This window comes from Platalea leucorodia (assembly GCF_965183815.1).
Source record: "Platalea leucorodia genome assembly, chromosome: 6".
NCBI classification, from domain to species: Eukaryota; Metazoa; Chordata; class Aves; order Pelecaniformes; family Threskiornithidae; genus Platalea; species Platalea leucorodia.
The window spans coordinates 85,110,267-85,124,620 of record NC_138828.1 but is presented as its reverse complement, the minus strand read 5'-3'; positions in this window follow the sequence as shown (position 1 = coordinate 85,124,620).

Genomic DNA, 14,354 nt, shown 5'->3' with positions numbered 1-14,354 from the left:
CCCCCCCAGCTCTCAGCCTCTCCACAGCAGAGCTGTGCCACCCTCTGACCATTTTCATGGCCTCCTCTGAACCTGCTCTAACAGGTCCACGTCTGTCTTCTGCTGGGTCACTTTTCACTCCCTTTTCTCTCTCCCCTGGTGCCCGGGGGCAGCCCACGAGCAGCAGGAGCAAAACTCAGCCTTGGTGTCACTGTCCCTTCACCCAGGAAACTCTACAGCTGCTGGATGGGGAAACCTGTTGCAAACATCAAGCGCGTACCAAGTGCGCATCCTACGGCTGCGGTGATGTGCTGTGCCTCACGCTGCTGAATTTTGCTGGTGAAGCAACCATGGGCTCGCAGTTCAATGGGGTATGTTTGTCTTCAGCGTGGCCGCTCCACACTTTGCGCTCCAAGCTGTCTCCCGGATGTTTTAATTTTTAGGGGTTTCATCCCCTTGGACTCACTGTGCATGTGTTTAGGCATTTGGCATCGTTCCGTAACCCCCAGGGACACACTGAGCTTCTGACTCCTGCCCCAGGAGCAGAGCTCTGCCCAGGGAGAAATGCCATGATGCTTCCAGGGCATCTCCTGGGTGCCAGCATCCTCCAGGTACCAGCATCTCCTGGCCAAGGAGAAATGTCGTGATGCTTTCAGGGCATCTCCTGGGTACCAGGATTGCCCTGGGTACCAGCATCTCCTGGCTAAGGAGAAATGCCGTGATGCTTTCAGGGCATTGCCTGGGTACCAGCATCCCCTGGGTACCAGCATCCCCTAGCCAAGGAGAAATGCCGTGATGCTTTTAGGGCATTGCCTGGGTACCAGCATCCCCTGGGTACCAGCATCCCTCAGGTACTGGCATCCCCTGGGTACCAGCATCCCCCGGGTGCCAGCATCCCCCAGGTACCAGCATCCCCTGGGTACCAGCATCCCCTGGCCAAGAAGAAATGCCGTGATGCTTTTAGGGCATTGCCTGGGTACCAGCATCCCCTGGGTACCAGCATCGCCCTGGGTGCCAGCATCGCCCTGGGTACCAACATCCCCTGGGTACCAGCATCGCCCTGGGTACCAGCATCCCCTGGGTACCAGCATCCCCTGGGTACCAGCATCGCCCTGGGTGCCAGCATTCCTTGGGTACCAGCATCCCCCAGGTACTGGCATCCCCTGGGTACCAGCATCCCCTGGGTGCCAGCATCCCCCAGGTACAGGCATCCCCTGGGTGCCAGCATTCCCTGGCCAAGGAGAAGTGCCAGTGATGTTTTCAGGGCATCCCCTGGGTACCAGCATCCCCCGCCCAGGGAGCGGGCCCGACTCCCATCCCCCGTGGGTCCAGCTGACATCTGTGCACCCATGGGTGCTGTGAGATGCAATGGCAAAACGAGAGGAAATATTTTTCTTCCCTTTTCTAGCATTTTCTGTGACCAGCTGAGGGCGTACCGAGACCGGGTAACGGACAGCAGCCAGAGCCGGGAGTCCGGAGGGTGAGAGCATGGGTGCCTCTGGAAGAGCAAGGGGCTGCTGGGTGGGGATGGAGCGGGGTGCAGGCTCAGGCTCCCCTCCCGCCTCTGCACCATCTCATCACAGGTCCCTGCGACGACTGATTTTTTCTTTTTTTAATTAAGGCTCCATGTCCTGGAGCCATGGGACCATGCCAGAGGCTCAACTGGGAGAAAAAGGGGTATTAAAAAAAAGAAGTTTTGACCTCTCCTAATTTCAGAGACAGGAGCTCCCAGCTCACCTGGCAAAGCGTATCCGATGGGGCTGACATGCCCGGCCCTCGGGGAGCCCGATATTCGGGCAGTGCTCTCCCACGGGCTGGATGAACCTTGCGGCTGAAGGGAGTCACCCTGAAAGGAGCCATCACCTCCTCCATCCCAGGTAGGGGCCACGGGCTCTGTTCTCCCTGACAGGGGTAAACTGGGCCTCGTCAAGCCCCAAATCCTGCCCAGCACGAGGGGTCCCCGCAAGCGGGTCTGCCTCCCCGCCAGCCCCCGCCAGCCTGCCTTCCCACCCTGCCTCCTCCAGCGAAATACTGCGCAGGGCATTTTACCCCTTTTTCCCTTTTTTTTTCCCCTTTGCTTTTTTCTTCCCATCCCATCCCATCCCTGGAGCAAAGTGCTGGGGGTCGTGGCAGCCCCAGGACGGGCTGTCCAGCCCCACTCTCCCAGTGTGTGGCTGCAAGGGCTCCCATGGGACAGCCTGTCCCCCCATGTCCCCCCCTTTGCTCTGAGCTCACCTACTTACAAGAAAAGCATTTTACTCGCTGCTAGGGGCAAAGCAGCGGGATGGACATGGTGCCAGTGCTGGGCCCTTCCCGGCTGCAGCGGTTTCTGTAACGGATGGATGGTGGTGAAGGTGTGATGTGCCCCTGAGCCCTGGTAAATGGGGGGAGACAAGGCTGGAGCGTGAGCTGTGCAGATGCCTCCCCGTGTGAGATCCCTATCAAAGCGCTACAGAAAGCCCCTGCGATGGCATCGATAGCATTTTGGGGCAGGAAGGGAAGCGTCTGTGTGATGCTTAGGGGTGACACCATCCAAGCGACCGGCCCCAGGTCCCTGGGACCCTCCCCAGCCCCCTCCCCATGCCAGGGGAGACACTGTGCCCTTTGTGCCTGTGGTGAAATGTGGGGAACTGGGTTATGAAAGAAGGCAAAGTTGCTGCTGGGATTTTGTTTCTGCCTGTGTGACCAAGTCCCCGGGACGGCGGCAAGGGCGAGCCTGCTAAATCCCCCCCAAAGCCTCCCAAATTAAAACTGGTGCGCACCCAACGACCTCCCAAATCTCGGCCGCTGACCTGGGCTGCCCTCGGCTCAGCGGGGTGATAGGCTGCAGCCAGGCTCCTCTGCCTCTTATTAAAGTTTTCTCAGCAGAGGGGAGAAGAAGACCTTTATTTTCCCATCCAGTAGCCAGAAATGCTGAGCACGGGCCTTTCAGCCAGGACGCCGCGTGCCCAAACAAGCAGCCGCCTCCGGACACGAGGCCAAAGGTAAATGAGCTGTTCCTCCAGCAAAGGTGCTCCTGGGGAGAGGGGAAAGGTCTGGTGGTGCCCACGCTTCCCACCCAGGGACCCCCGTCCTGTGTGCAGAGACCCCTGAGATGCCCTTGGAGACACCCATGCCATGTGCGTGGCATGAACTTAATATGGGGGATGCCTGGGATGGGGGGTTCCCCCATCAGGTTCAGGTGCCTCCTAGACACACAACCAGCCATCCCAAAGCCTCCCACCTCTCTCTGCAACAAGCCAGGAGCTTTGCAGGGTCTTCTCGGGGCCGTGGCGGGGATTTGGTGGATGTTCACCGAGCCCCAGAGGGTTAGAACAACAAACATCTTTCTGCTGAGCTGGCACGGTTCTCACCGACTTTTCTCCCCGAGACTGAACGCTTGCTCGCGCGTTCTCCTGCCTGTAACTCTTTGCTCTCCTCGCTCTCAGCCTGCTGATCTGCTTTTATTCTTCTCCCCTCTATGCTGTCCCCTGGTTTTGGTGGCCTTAGCGTTAAGGAAGGAGAAGGACCAGCTCCAGGCTGGCCGTGTCCCCTGGAGCAGCCATTTAATGTGTAACAAGGGCCCCGTTGGTCCAGCAAGGAGAGATGACAGATTAACCCAGTTTAGAGCCAAAGAGCAGCGGGTTTGCTGGTAAACTGTCCTGTTCCTGCGAGCTTCAAATGCCTTTAATGAGTTATTATTTAGTCTGCTATGGAGGTTAATGGGGGGACATTGCAGAAATGATCTGTGATTAATTAAACCACCTTTATCCGCCACGGGCAGAGCAGCTGGACTTGCTGGGCTGGGCACTAAGCTGGGATCAGTGTTGGATCCCTGGCTTTGCCATCGTTCCTGGCGCTGCCCTGCACCCACCAAATCCACCGATGGTCGAACCGGGCCCTGCAGACCAACAGCCACCTCCACCCTGGTCGGAAAGAGCTGCCAGAAATAGGAGGTTTTTCCCTGTTTTTTTATGCAGCACCCAAAGCCAGACTTTGTCCCGTTTGCCACCGGTCCACGCGGGATGCAGCCGGCTGCATTTCGAGCGTCCTTCCCCGAATATCGAGTGCCGAGCCAGAGGCAGGCTGTGGCTGAGCTGCTCCCGTGGCTCCCCTGGGTCAGCTCAGTGCATCCATCCTCCTCCTCCTCCACGTCCCATCCTGCGCCACCTCTGCTGCCCACCATCCTCCACCCGGCCTTGAAACCCTCCTGTGCCGACGGCTCAGCCCTTCCCCAAGCACTGAATAATCCCGGCGGATCCTGGTCCTTCCCATTAGGACGCTGGGGGACTCTGGCAGGTGCTCAGCACTGGGCTTTAGACCAGAAAGGACGAGCAAGTCGTGCTGCACCCCTCACTCGCAGCACCCCATCCCACGTGGGATCCCATGGGAAACCCAGAGCGGCTCCTTCCTTAGGGATCTCACATCACCCAGCCGGCAGCGTGGCCTCACCCTGCCCGTGCCACCATCGGCAAAGCTGCCGCCGAGGCACCGCGGCGAGGCCGGGAGCCACATTCACATTCCTGCCGCGAGCACACTTGTCAGCCGAGCTGTCAGCCGCTCCCGTAATAGGGCCACAGCGGTCACTCGTGTTGGGAGTAAACACAGCCGAATCTGAGAAAACAAGAGCAGAGCCGAACCCGGGTGCTTCCAGCGAGGCTGCGAAGTATCAGCGCACTCGGGGGGCAGGGGGACGCCCGGCCTCCCCATCACCCCCCGCCGGGAACCCCAAAAAGCCCCCGGGAAGGATGCTCTGCAGTGGTGGTGGTCCCCGGCATGGCAGGGGTACGGGGATGCGGTCGGCTGCTCCCGCAAGGAAACACTGGGGGCCCGGGATTAAAAAATGGGTTGTTTGGTGGCATCGGAGCTGGCACGTGGGATGGATGGGGACAGCCCTGGCCTGGAGCTGCTCGGGGACACGAGGTGGTGGAGCCGCAGGTTGGTGATTTCTAGCAGAAAGCCACCCCCAGCTTTGGCTGGAGGAAAAGCACTTATTTCTTTTTTTTTTTTTTTACTAAAAAAATGGCATTTTGCATGTGCCAGAGCTGCCCTGAGCCCGGGGGAACCCCATTTGGAGAGAGGGTCCAGCCTCCCTGCCAGCCTCCGGCCAGCATCCCCCCGGCTGCCCTGCACCCCCGGGCACCCCCTGCCCCCTCCAGCCGCGACACCGGCGCTGGAGGGGACACCTCGGCCGGGTGGGACGGATCCAGGCTCCGCGTGGGGAGCGGGGGCTCGTCGGGGCTGCGGCGAGGAGAAGGAGCAGCCCCGTGGAATAATTAGCGCTGGCTTATTCGTTTTGCGCTATTCCTCCAACTCCTAAACCCTCCCTGCAACAAAGAGGCGGCCGACCTGAAAAGCCGAGGATTTAGGACAAAGAAGGGGCCGGGAGCGGAGCAGGGCGGCCGCGGGCGCGAGGCGGCTGCGGGGCAGAGCGGGATGCAGACCGCGCCGCCGGACGCCCGGCCGGCGGCGATGCCCTCCATCGGGCCGCGCACTCCAGCCCTAACTCTTCAAATTCGGGGGATGCTTCTTTCCCCACTCCGGCCCAGCAGCTTCCCAGTGCCTGGTGTGGTTTCTTCACATCCAGAAACCCTAAAAAGCTGAAAACACCACAAAATATTTTCTCCCGGCGGGGAGGGGAGAGGGCGGCTATTATCCTCATCCAAACCAAACCCGAAATGTTGGGGTCCGAAGGGTGTCCCTCCGCCTTTGAAATCTCCCGCGGCCTTTCTTCCCATTGAACCATCTCCCGGCTCAGCTCAGAAGTTTCTTCCCCACCCCCTCTTTTTTTTTTTTTTTTTTTTTTAATTTAATAATAAAGCATCTCAGATCTCCGAGTTACAACTCATCTCACACCTAAGTGAGATTGCGTTTTGCACAAGCCTTTCAGCTGTTTTCTCAATCTCTCCTCTGTCTCATTCTCAATTCAGGCAGTTGCTATAGGTATGTTTTAATCCCCAGCATGGTAGATTTTAATTAGTCTTTGTACAGATGGCCAATTAACATTCATTACTTTTGCCTTGAGCGATTAATTATGAGTTTGGATAGAATGGGAGACGGAGACAGAGGAAAGATGGGCAGGTGAATAAAAAAAGGGATTTTAATCAGAGTTTGGGATTTTTTTTTTCCCTTCTTATTTATATATATACACACACACACACAGAAAGAGGAGGGAAGAGAAAAGCGGCAACACGGTGCGAGTTACGCTCCCGCTGAACCGCTTCCAGTCCCGGGGCCACGGGGATGGGCTCCAAGGGGGGAAAAAGATTCACCACCTCCAGCCAGCGATGCTGCGGGGCTCAGGGGCTGCGGTCCAGCCCAGCCCCATCCCAGGGACGGGGAAACTGAGGCAGGAAGCACCGGGGCAGCGTGCGGCTCCCAGGGCAGAGCCGAGCGCCCGGTCTGGAAATCGGGACCCAGGGCCGGATTCGGATGCTTGCGCATCATGGGTTTGGGGTTGTAATGGTGCTGGGGTGGTGGGGACGGCCGAGGGAGCGGTGACACACTGCCACCTTCTCCTGGGTGAACCGCGTAGCGGTGTGCAGGACGGGGCCTGTAATTCTCCCCGCGCAACGCCCGTTGACACGTCGCTAATTCTTCCTAATTGATTTTTCACACTGGCGGGAGGGAGACGGTGACATCCAACAACAGAGCCCTGATGTCGCGGCTTTCTCCTCCATGAAAGGGGCCGGCACCCTCCCCCCGGAGCCGGCATACTTCTGCCTGGCCCGGGTAGCCATGGTGAGACGTTGCCCAAATCCTTTCACCGCCGTGCCGCTGGAGGCTGGCGATGCTCCGCGCCGCCCGTGCCAGCCCGCTCGCAGCAGCTATTTTCAGGCATGCAGGCAAGCAGGCAGGAAAAATTAAAATAGCAAAAGCCCCCAGGGCCATATCCTGCCCCGGTTCCTTGGCCGAGGGGGATGCACCCACATTTCATGCTGTCCCGGCACGTGTGAATCGGCAGCGGGTTCAGGATTCGGCGTTTCTGCGTTATTTTGGCGGCGGGCAAGGTGTGCCGCGGGACTTGGAGGGCTCCTCACAGCGCCGCTGGCTGGGATTTTACACCCGTTCTGTTGAAATCTGAGGATTTCTTTTTTAGTGCATTTTACATTTTGGCCCTAAACCTCTTGAGATTGGCGCTTCTCCCCAGCACAACAACTTTCTTAAATCAGTCGCTCAGGCGGCGGAGGGGGGTCCAGATCCCTCCCTGCATGGCAGGGATGTGGCCGCTGTGCCCCGTACCCACGGTGTGGCTGGAGGACGTGCCACCGGCATCCCAGCACGGTCCTTGGGTGGATGTGCCACCGGCATCCCTGCACGGTCCCTGGATGGATGTGTCACCGGCATCCCGGTGTGGCCCCGGGGTGGATGTGCCACCGGCATCCCCGCGTGGTCCCTGGGTGGATGTGCCACTGGCATCCCCGCGTGGTCCCTGGGTGGATGTGCCACCTGCATCCCAGCACGGTCCCTGGGTGGATGTGCCACCTGCATCCCCGCGTGGTCCCTGGGTGGATGTGCCACCTGCATCCCCGCGTGGTCCTGGGGTGGACGTGCCACCTGCATCCCGGCACAGTCCCTGGGTGGGTGCCCACCACCAGCACAGGTGGCCGAGCCCGTGGGGATTCACCCTCAATGGTGCTTGAGCACTGGCTCAGCTCATGCCACTTGTAGGCTGGTGAGACTGCCCAGGGCTCCAGGGAATAGGTGGGTGCCCTGGAGCAGCAAAACGATGCTGGGCACCCACCCCAAGGGACCTCCCCTGCTGCAAACCCCTCCGTCTCCACGCTCGGGAGCTGGATGCGGCCTCTGCGGCCCGCAGGGAGCGTGGCCCCAGCCCGACCATCCCCACCAGCAGCCCCCCAGTTCTGCAGGGTTTTTTGGCAGATGAAATACAGGTGGGACGTACAGGAGCGGATGGTCCCCGCTGCCTCCAAGGGTAACCAAACCCCCCCGAAGCGGCTCAGGGCTTCCTCTCGGGCGAGGAAGAGGAGGCCGGGAGCGCGGGCGCCTCCGCACGGCACCGTCCCCACCTGCAGAGCGGTGGCAGGGTATGGCCCTCTCTAAGTATACGCCATTGAAATGTGCACATTTCCTAAAAGCAATATGGAACAGCTAAATATACTGCTCACAAATCTGTTTACACTAATAATGGCTGGGAGCCTGCCATCCATATGACTGCAAGGAACCATTGATTCAACATAAATTAACTGAAAATTACTTGCGAGAGGGAGAAACTCACGGCATTTTATATTTAATTTTTTTTTTTCCCTTGTCTTTTTTTTTCCCCCTCGCCGGGGAAGGGGGAAGCCGGAGACATTGGCACCTCTGCTACCAACAGCCATGGCTGTGTTTGGCAGCCGCTCTGCTCGTTCCTCACTGGCCCCTCTCCCCATCCGCAGGGATGGGGACCGGGATACCCGGCGAGCCGGGATTTTCCATCCCAGCACCAGGGACTCGAGCTGCCGCCAGGGCTAAATGAACACAATATTTACCCGTTTTCCAAAAAACGGCAATGGAGATGGAAGGGTCCGAGTCATTATTTTGGCGCGGGCAGATTGCTAACTTGTTCAAATTTAAAAAAAGGGGGGAAAAAAGGAAGGAAAAAACCCACCAGAATTGGCAGCTCCTCGCATATTAGTTGAAATGCTGCAGACTTGGCTCCCGCTCACCTCCGCAACATAATGTTAAATGGCATCAAGACAGTATATCAGTCATTTACATATGTTGCTTATAGACGCCAAACTTATTAACACAATAAAACTGCTGCTAAGAAGCTTTCCTGCCTATTTTTCTCCTGGAGGATGTCAGTGTTGGAAGCACCTAGCCGCCTCGTATGGAAACACCCGGGGTTGCTTTTCATATGGCACCCAGGAAAATAAATATGTGAATCAGGCAGGGTCCCCCTCCGACCACTTCCAAAGCAAAGTGGGAGGAAGATGCAGTGATTGGGAGCATTGTGCATCGGAGGAGACCGCCAGCACCCAGCCCACCCAGCAGCACCCCGCGCGCCCCCGCATCCCCCCGAGGTGTGCCGCCTCCCCGGACCCGCTTCACCCCAGGACCGGCTTTAAACCCCCCTGCTTTGAGGTGTCCCCAACTCCCTGCCCTCACAGCCGAGGTCTGGAAACGCTGGAAGGGGGACCCTGCCTGATTCACGTATTTATTTTCCTGGGTGCCATATGAAAAGCAACCCTGGGTGTTTCCATACGAGGCGGCTAGGTGCTTCCAACACTGATGCTCTCCGCGCGGGAAAGGAGGCAGGAAAGCTTCTTAGCAGCAGTTTTATTGTGTTAATAAGTTTGGCGTCTATAAGCAACATATGTAAGCGGCTGATACACCGTCTTGATGCCTTTTAATGGTACGTTGCGGAGGTGAGCGGGAGCCAAGTCCTCTGATCTCCCCTCACATAACACGGCGTGGTCCCCGCAGGGCTTCGGGGCGACTCTCCAAGCATCCGAGCGGGGACAGCCCCTCTCCCCGTGGTTCCTTTGCCCCTGACACGGTGCAATCTTGCAGGGGATCTCGCTTTCTCAGCTGCTGGAGCAAAGCCAGCATGAGCCCGGGGGGGTCCGACGTCGGGGTCACGCTCCGGTGCCATCCGAGGGAGCACCCAAACCCTCCCTGGGGCTGGAGGCGTAATTCCCTGTGTCGAAATTTCCCGAGCTCTTGGAGAAAGACATTTTTGCTGCAACGATGACCCTGCCGTGCATGGAAAAGCATTTCTAAGGGAGACATCCTATAGCCCTGGGAGGAGGTCTGCGGTGGGACATTAGCTAGGAGACCAGTCTTCACCCCCAAAACCAGTGGGGAGGGCTGGCTGAGCCCAAACTCCTTGGCTGAGCTCTTCTTCATGCTGCCAGTGGTATAAACCCCCCAAAAACATCCCCAGGAATCACAGTGCTAAAGCACGGAGCTCCTGGCCATGGCATCCTGAGGTGGGTGGGCTCAGGGATGAGGGAGAGATCTGCTCCCGGCCGGGGCACAGCGATGCCACGCGCCCACCGCTGCTGCCACCCCAGGGACCAGGATGACAAACCAGGGTCAGCATTTTGGGTTTGCTCCCAGCACCTGGAGACGGCCGGATTGCACCTCTCGCTACGGAGAAGGGCTCGGGGACCCCCACAGCTCTGTCCCCTGATGCCTGTCACCCCAGCAGGTCCCCAAGGAGGTGATGCCACCCGCGGAGCCGTGCGTGGTGCTGGTGCCTGCAGCATCAGCGCTGCTCCGACAAGTCATGTCACAAGCAGGAGATGCAGGTGCTGCCCAAAACTCCCATGTTTCAATGCTGCTGCCCTCCGTGGGCCCCAGCGTGGGTGAACCGGCTCATTGCCCCACTCAGCTCATGGGCAAACAGGGGACATGGGGTCCCCAAGGTCAGGCACAAGGTTAGGAGAAAGGTCCCCAAGCTCCCAACCTCTGCGCATCACTTTCAACTCATGAGTCGCAACAGCTTCCCCGAACTGCGGTCCTGGGGTACCACCTCGCCGAGCAGGAACGGCCGGAGCAATCTCTGTCCTGGGTGCGGGCGCAGCCTCAGCACTGGGACGGGCATTGCCACCAGTGGCCAAGGGTGCCGCAGCTTTCTGAAAGGCTTTATCAGGGCTATGGGCACCTGCACGATCATCTCGAGATGTTTCAAGGCTTGGAGATGATCCTTTCAGGAGCTGCGGGTTTCAATGGCTACAAGGAGCTGGGTGCAAAATCCTGTCTGCTTTGCAAGTGCAAAATTCCTGTTCATGACATGTGGCTGCCACCACCGAAGCCATAGCTGTGTCCACGCCGAATAGCCTTCAAGATCTCCCACCTCTGAGTATGTCAGAAGCCTACCAGGACCCATCACACCAGAGCCCACATCTGTGCAGGGTTTCTGTACCAGTCAGGCCATGCTGGAGAGGCGAGGGTGGCTGCAGCACCCATGGAAAAGCCAGTGGGACCATTGCGTAGGTGGGGGAGGACCCAGCAGCATCGTCCCTTGCTGGACTCAGCTCTTCCAGCCCGTAGCTATGTGATCTGGGTGGCTTCCCATTCCCGAGCTCAATGGTGGGATCCGCTCTCAATATCAGCCTGACTCCATAGACTAGAGCTATCTCCCATCCATCCGTGCCAATGTAGATATCTACCACCATCCCCACCATTCCCATGTTATCTCCAGCCAGCCAGCCAGCCAGCCAGCCAGCCAGCCATCCATCCAGCCAGCCAGCCAGCCACCATCGACGGACCAGTTGACAAAACCACCTTAAAAAAGGGAAACTGAGGGAGGCGAGACGAATAACCTGCTGAAGCCCACCGGGTTGTGCAGGGACAGCTTATTCCAACCCAGAATATCCCTGAAGCAAGCGAAATAAAAAAAAATAAAAGCCAATGACGCAGGGAAGGGGGAGCAGCCCGGGACAGGCAGGCTCCAGACCTTCTCATCCCCCCAGCCCAAACTCCAGCCCCATTCCTCCCTTCCTCACTCCGGGGTCGCACTTGAAGGATGCCGAGAAGAACTCGGGGCAGGGCGAGGAGCTGTGCCCATGGGACGAGCAGGTGGGAGAGGTGAGGAGGAAATGATCCCGCACTTTGAAGTCTGGTCAACTTTTAACATCCCGGCAAGCTGCGCCCGTGGCCACGCTCCGGGGCCCGGGGCCTGATTTTCCACATTCTGCCCTTTGATGCTGGAGGCCGATGCGTTACAGATTAACAGGACGGGGGGACCGGACTGCAGCTGCCGGCAGCGCGCCGGATCCGGCCCCGGCAAAGCCTGCCTGCTCCTGCCGGGGCTGCGGCGCAGGGAGGGAAGGAGGGGTGCAGGCAGGGATTTGAGTCCAGGCAGGCGAGCGCCGGGCAGGGCTGGGGGATGCAGACGGATGGGGACGGACGCGCTGTCCGTCTGTCCATCCCCAAGCATCCCCGGAGCTGACCCTCCGCCCCCAATGCCAAGGCCAGTTTTAGGTGCCTGTCCTGTCCCCCTCTCCCTCTCCTTCATCCCTCTTTCGTTTGCTCCTTGGAAAATCCTCACTGTTGTATTTTAGCAGGCATCAGACCCCCCTTTCCCCCTCCAGCACCTCCTAATCCCGGTGCAGCACCCCCCTGCCCAGCCCTGCCTGCCCACCGCCGCTGCCGGCCGCGTCCCTCCGTTGCGCTGGCACGCTCTGCGGCTCTTTCGTTAAAAAAGAAAATGTCTTTCTCCTCCACCCAGAGCTCCTCCTGGCCAGAAATCCAGCGGGAAGGCAGGCTGCGCCCGCATCACCTCCTCCCGGGGATGCAGGGACTAAAGTTTTCCTCTCAATAAGCCGGGGACACCGGGGGCCGGAGCAAGGCACCCGCCCGGGGGGTCTGTGTTTTATTCCCGGGGGGATAAAGATCCTGCCTGAATTGTCCTGGAGGTGGGAGCAGGCCTGGGAGCGGCAGGGGGGAAAGAAACGTAAAGATAAATTTGGGTTTCTCTCCTGGTTTCAGTGCAGCAGCTTCCCAGCTCCCTCCAGAGCATCCAGGGAGCCTCGCCTGGACACCGAGCTGGGACTGAAAACCACCGGGGCGAACAGGGAAAAAAAAATCAGCTTCAAGGTTTATAATTTCCCAAGAGGGTGATTTATCCCCCAAACCAAAGCAACTCCCCCCAAAAAAATGTTCCTGCGGAGACAGGGCGCGGAGGGGAGATGCTGCCGGCGGGGATTCCCGCGGTGAGCAGCCAGCACCCGGCCGGCTTTTTCTTTTTCCCCTCGCAGAAGATGCTGAAAGCCGGCGAGATCCGCACGAAACGAAATCCCGGCCCCGCGCAGCGCTCCGCGGCCCACGGCTCTGCCATCGCCCGGGCCCAACGGGCGGCTGCGGGAGAGCGGGGCCGAGGGTCCGCACCCCCGCCTCGCCGACCCCCGGCCCGGCCGGGGGGGGAAGAAACCAGCCAGAGAAAAAATTAAAAAAAAAAATTAAATTGAATTAAATTATATTGATTTAAATTAAATTCCACAAATGGTCTGGAGCCAGGAACAGCTCCTGCATCTGAGCCCAGCGCTGTCCCCGCATTCCCCTTCCCTTCCCTTCCCTTCCCTTCCCTTCCCTTCCCTTCCCTTCCCTTCCCTTCCCTTCTTTTCCTCTTCCCTTCCCTTCTTTTCCTCTTCCCCTTCCCCTTCCCCTTCCCCTTCCCCTTCCCCACTCCGCGCTCCGGTGCCCTCTCCGCCCGCCGGCTGACCCAACCCCGCTTCTTTATTTCCATTTTTTAATCTAAATATATATTTAAAACCTAGATTATTTTTTTCCTCTCTCTCTTTCAGAAATAAAAATAAAAATAAAGGCGCTTTGGCGACGCGCTCGCTCCATTTTTAGCCTTTCATTTCCGTGGGGTTCCATGTATTTTTTTACACACCCCCCCCCCGCAGCCTCTTGCGGGAGCGTCTCCGCGGAAAACCCGCGGGCGCGCAGCAGCGCTCTCCCCTCCGCGGGGGGAAGGATCCGCGGGTGCCTGCGCGGGGTATTTCAACCCAGCCAAGTGGAAAATAGACTTTCAACCCCCTTTGTGCGGGAGGGGAGGGCTGGCCCCCGCCTCCGCGGGCCGGCAAAACTCAGAGCAGAGCCAAACTGCGGAGTGAACTCGGGACCGGCCCGCGCAGGGGCTGCGCGCCCCGCGCATCCCCCCGCGCCGCGGAAAACCAGCCGAAATCGCGAGTTATTGGGCTGTTTGGGGGGTTATTTATTTATTTATTTTTATTCGCAGCGCAGGATCGGACCCGTGGGAAGAGCGGGCTTTTGTCCGGGGGAAGGTCCTGCCTTTGGGGGGGGGGGGGTACGCGGAGGGGAGCGGAGCTTGCGCGGGAGGCGGGGAGCCGCGGTGGGGCGCGGGGGAGGGCTTCACCTCCCCTCCCTCCCTCCCTCCCTCCCACCCGGCCGGCAGCTCCCCGAGCCGCCGAGTTACAAACGGCCGCTGCGGGTATCTATTTTTTTTTTTTTTTTATTTAAAAAGAAGGAAAAGAAGGAAAAAGAGGAAAACAGGGAAAAGAAGGAAAAGAAGGAAAGAAAGGAAAAAAAGGAAAAGAAGGGAGAGAAGGAAAAAAGAAAAAGAAAAAGGAAAAAAGAAGAAAGAGAAGAAAAAGAAGAAGAAAAAGAAAAAGAAGGGAAAAAAGAAAAGAAAAAGAAGAAAAAGGAAAAAGAAAAAAGAAAATAAAAATAAGAAAAAGCAGAAAAAAGAGAAAGGAAAAAAGAAAAAAGAATAAAAAGGAAAAAAGAAAAAAAAGAAAAAAGAAAAAAAAAGAGGATTTTTTAAAAAGAATTTTTAATTTTTTTTCTGAAGAAGAAGGAAAAACCCACCCCGCAGCCGGGGCCTCTCTCCCAGAACTTCGCGGCGCGCCTGCGGGAGCGGCTCCAGTCCAGTTTTTCGGGCGCTCTCTGCCTCCCCCTGCCCGCCCTGCCCGCCCTGC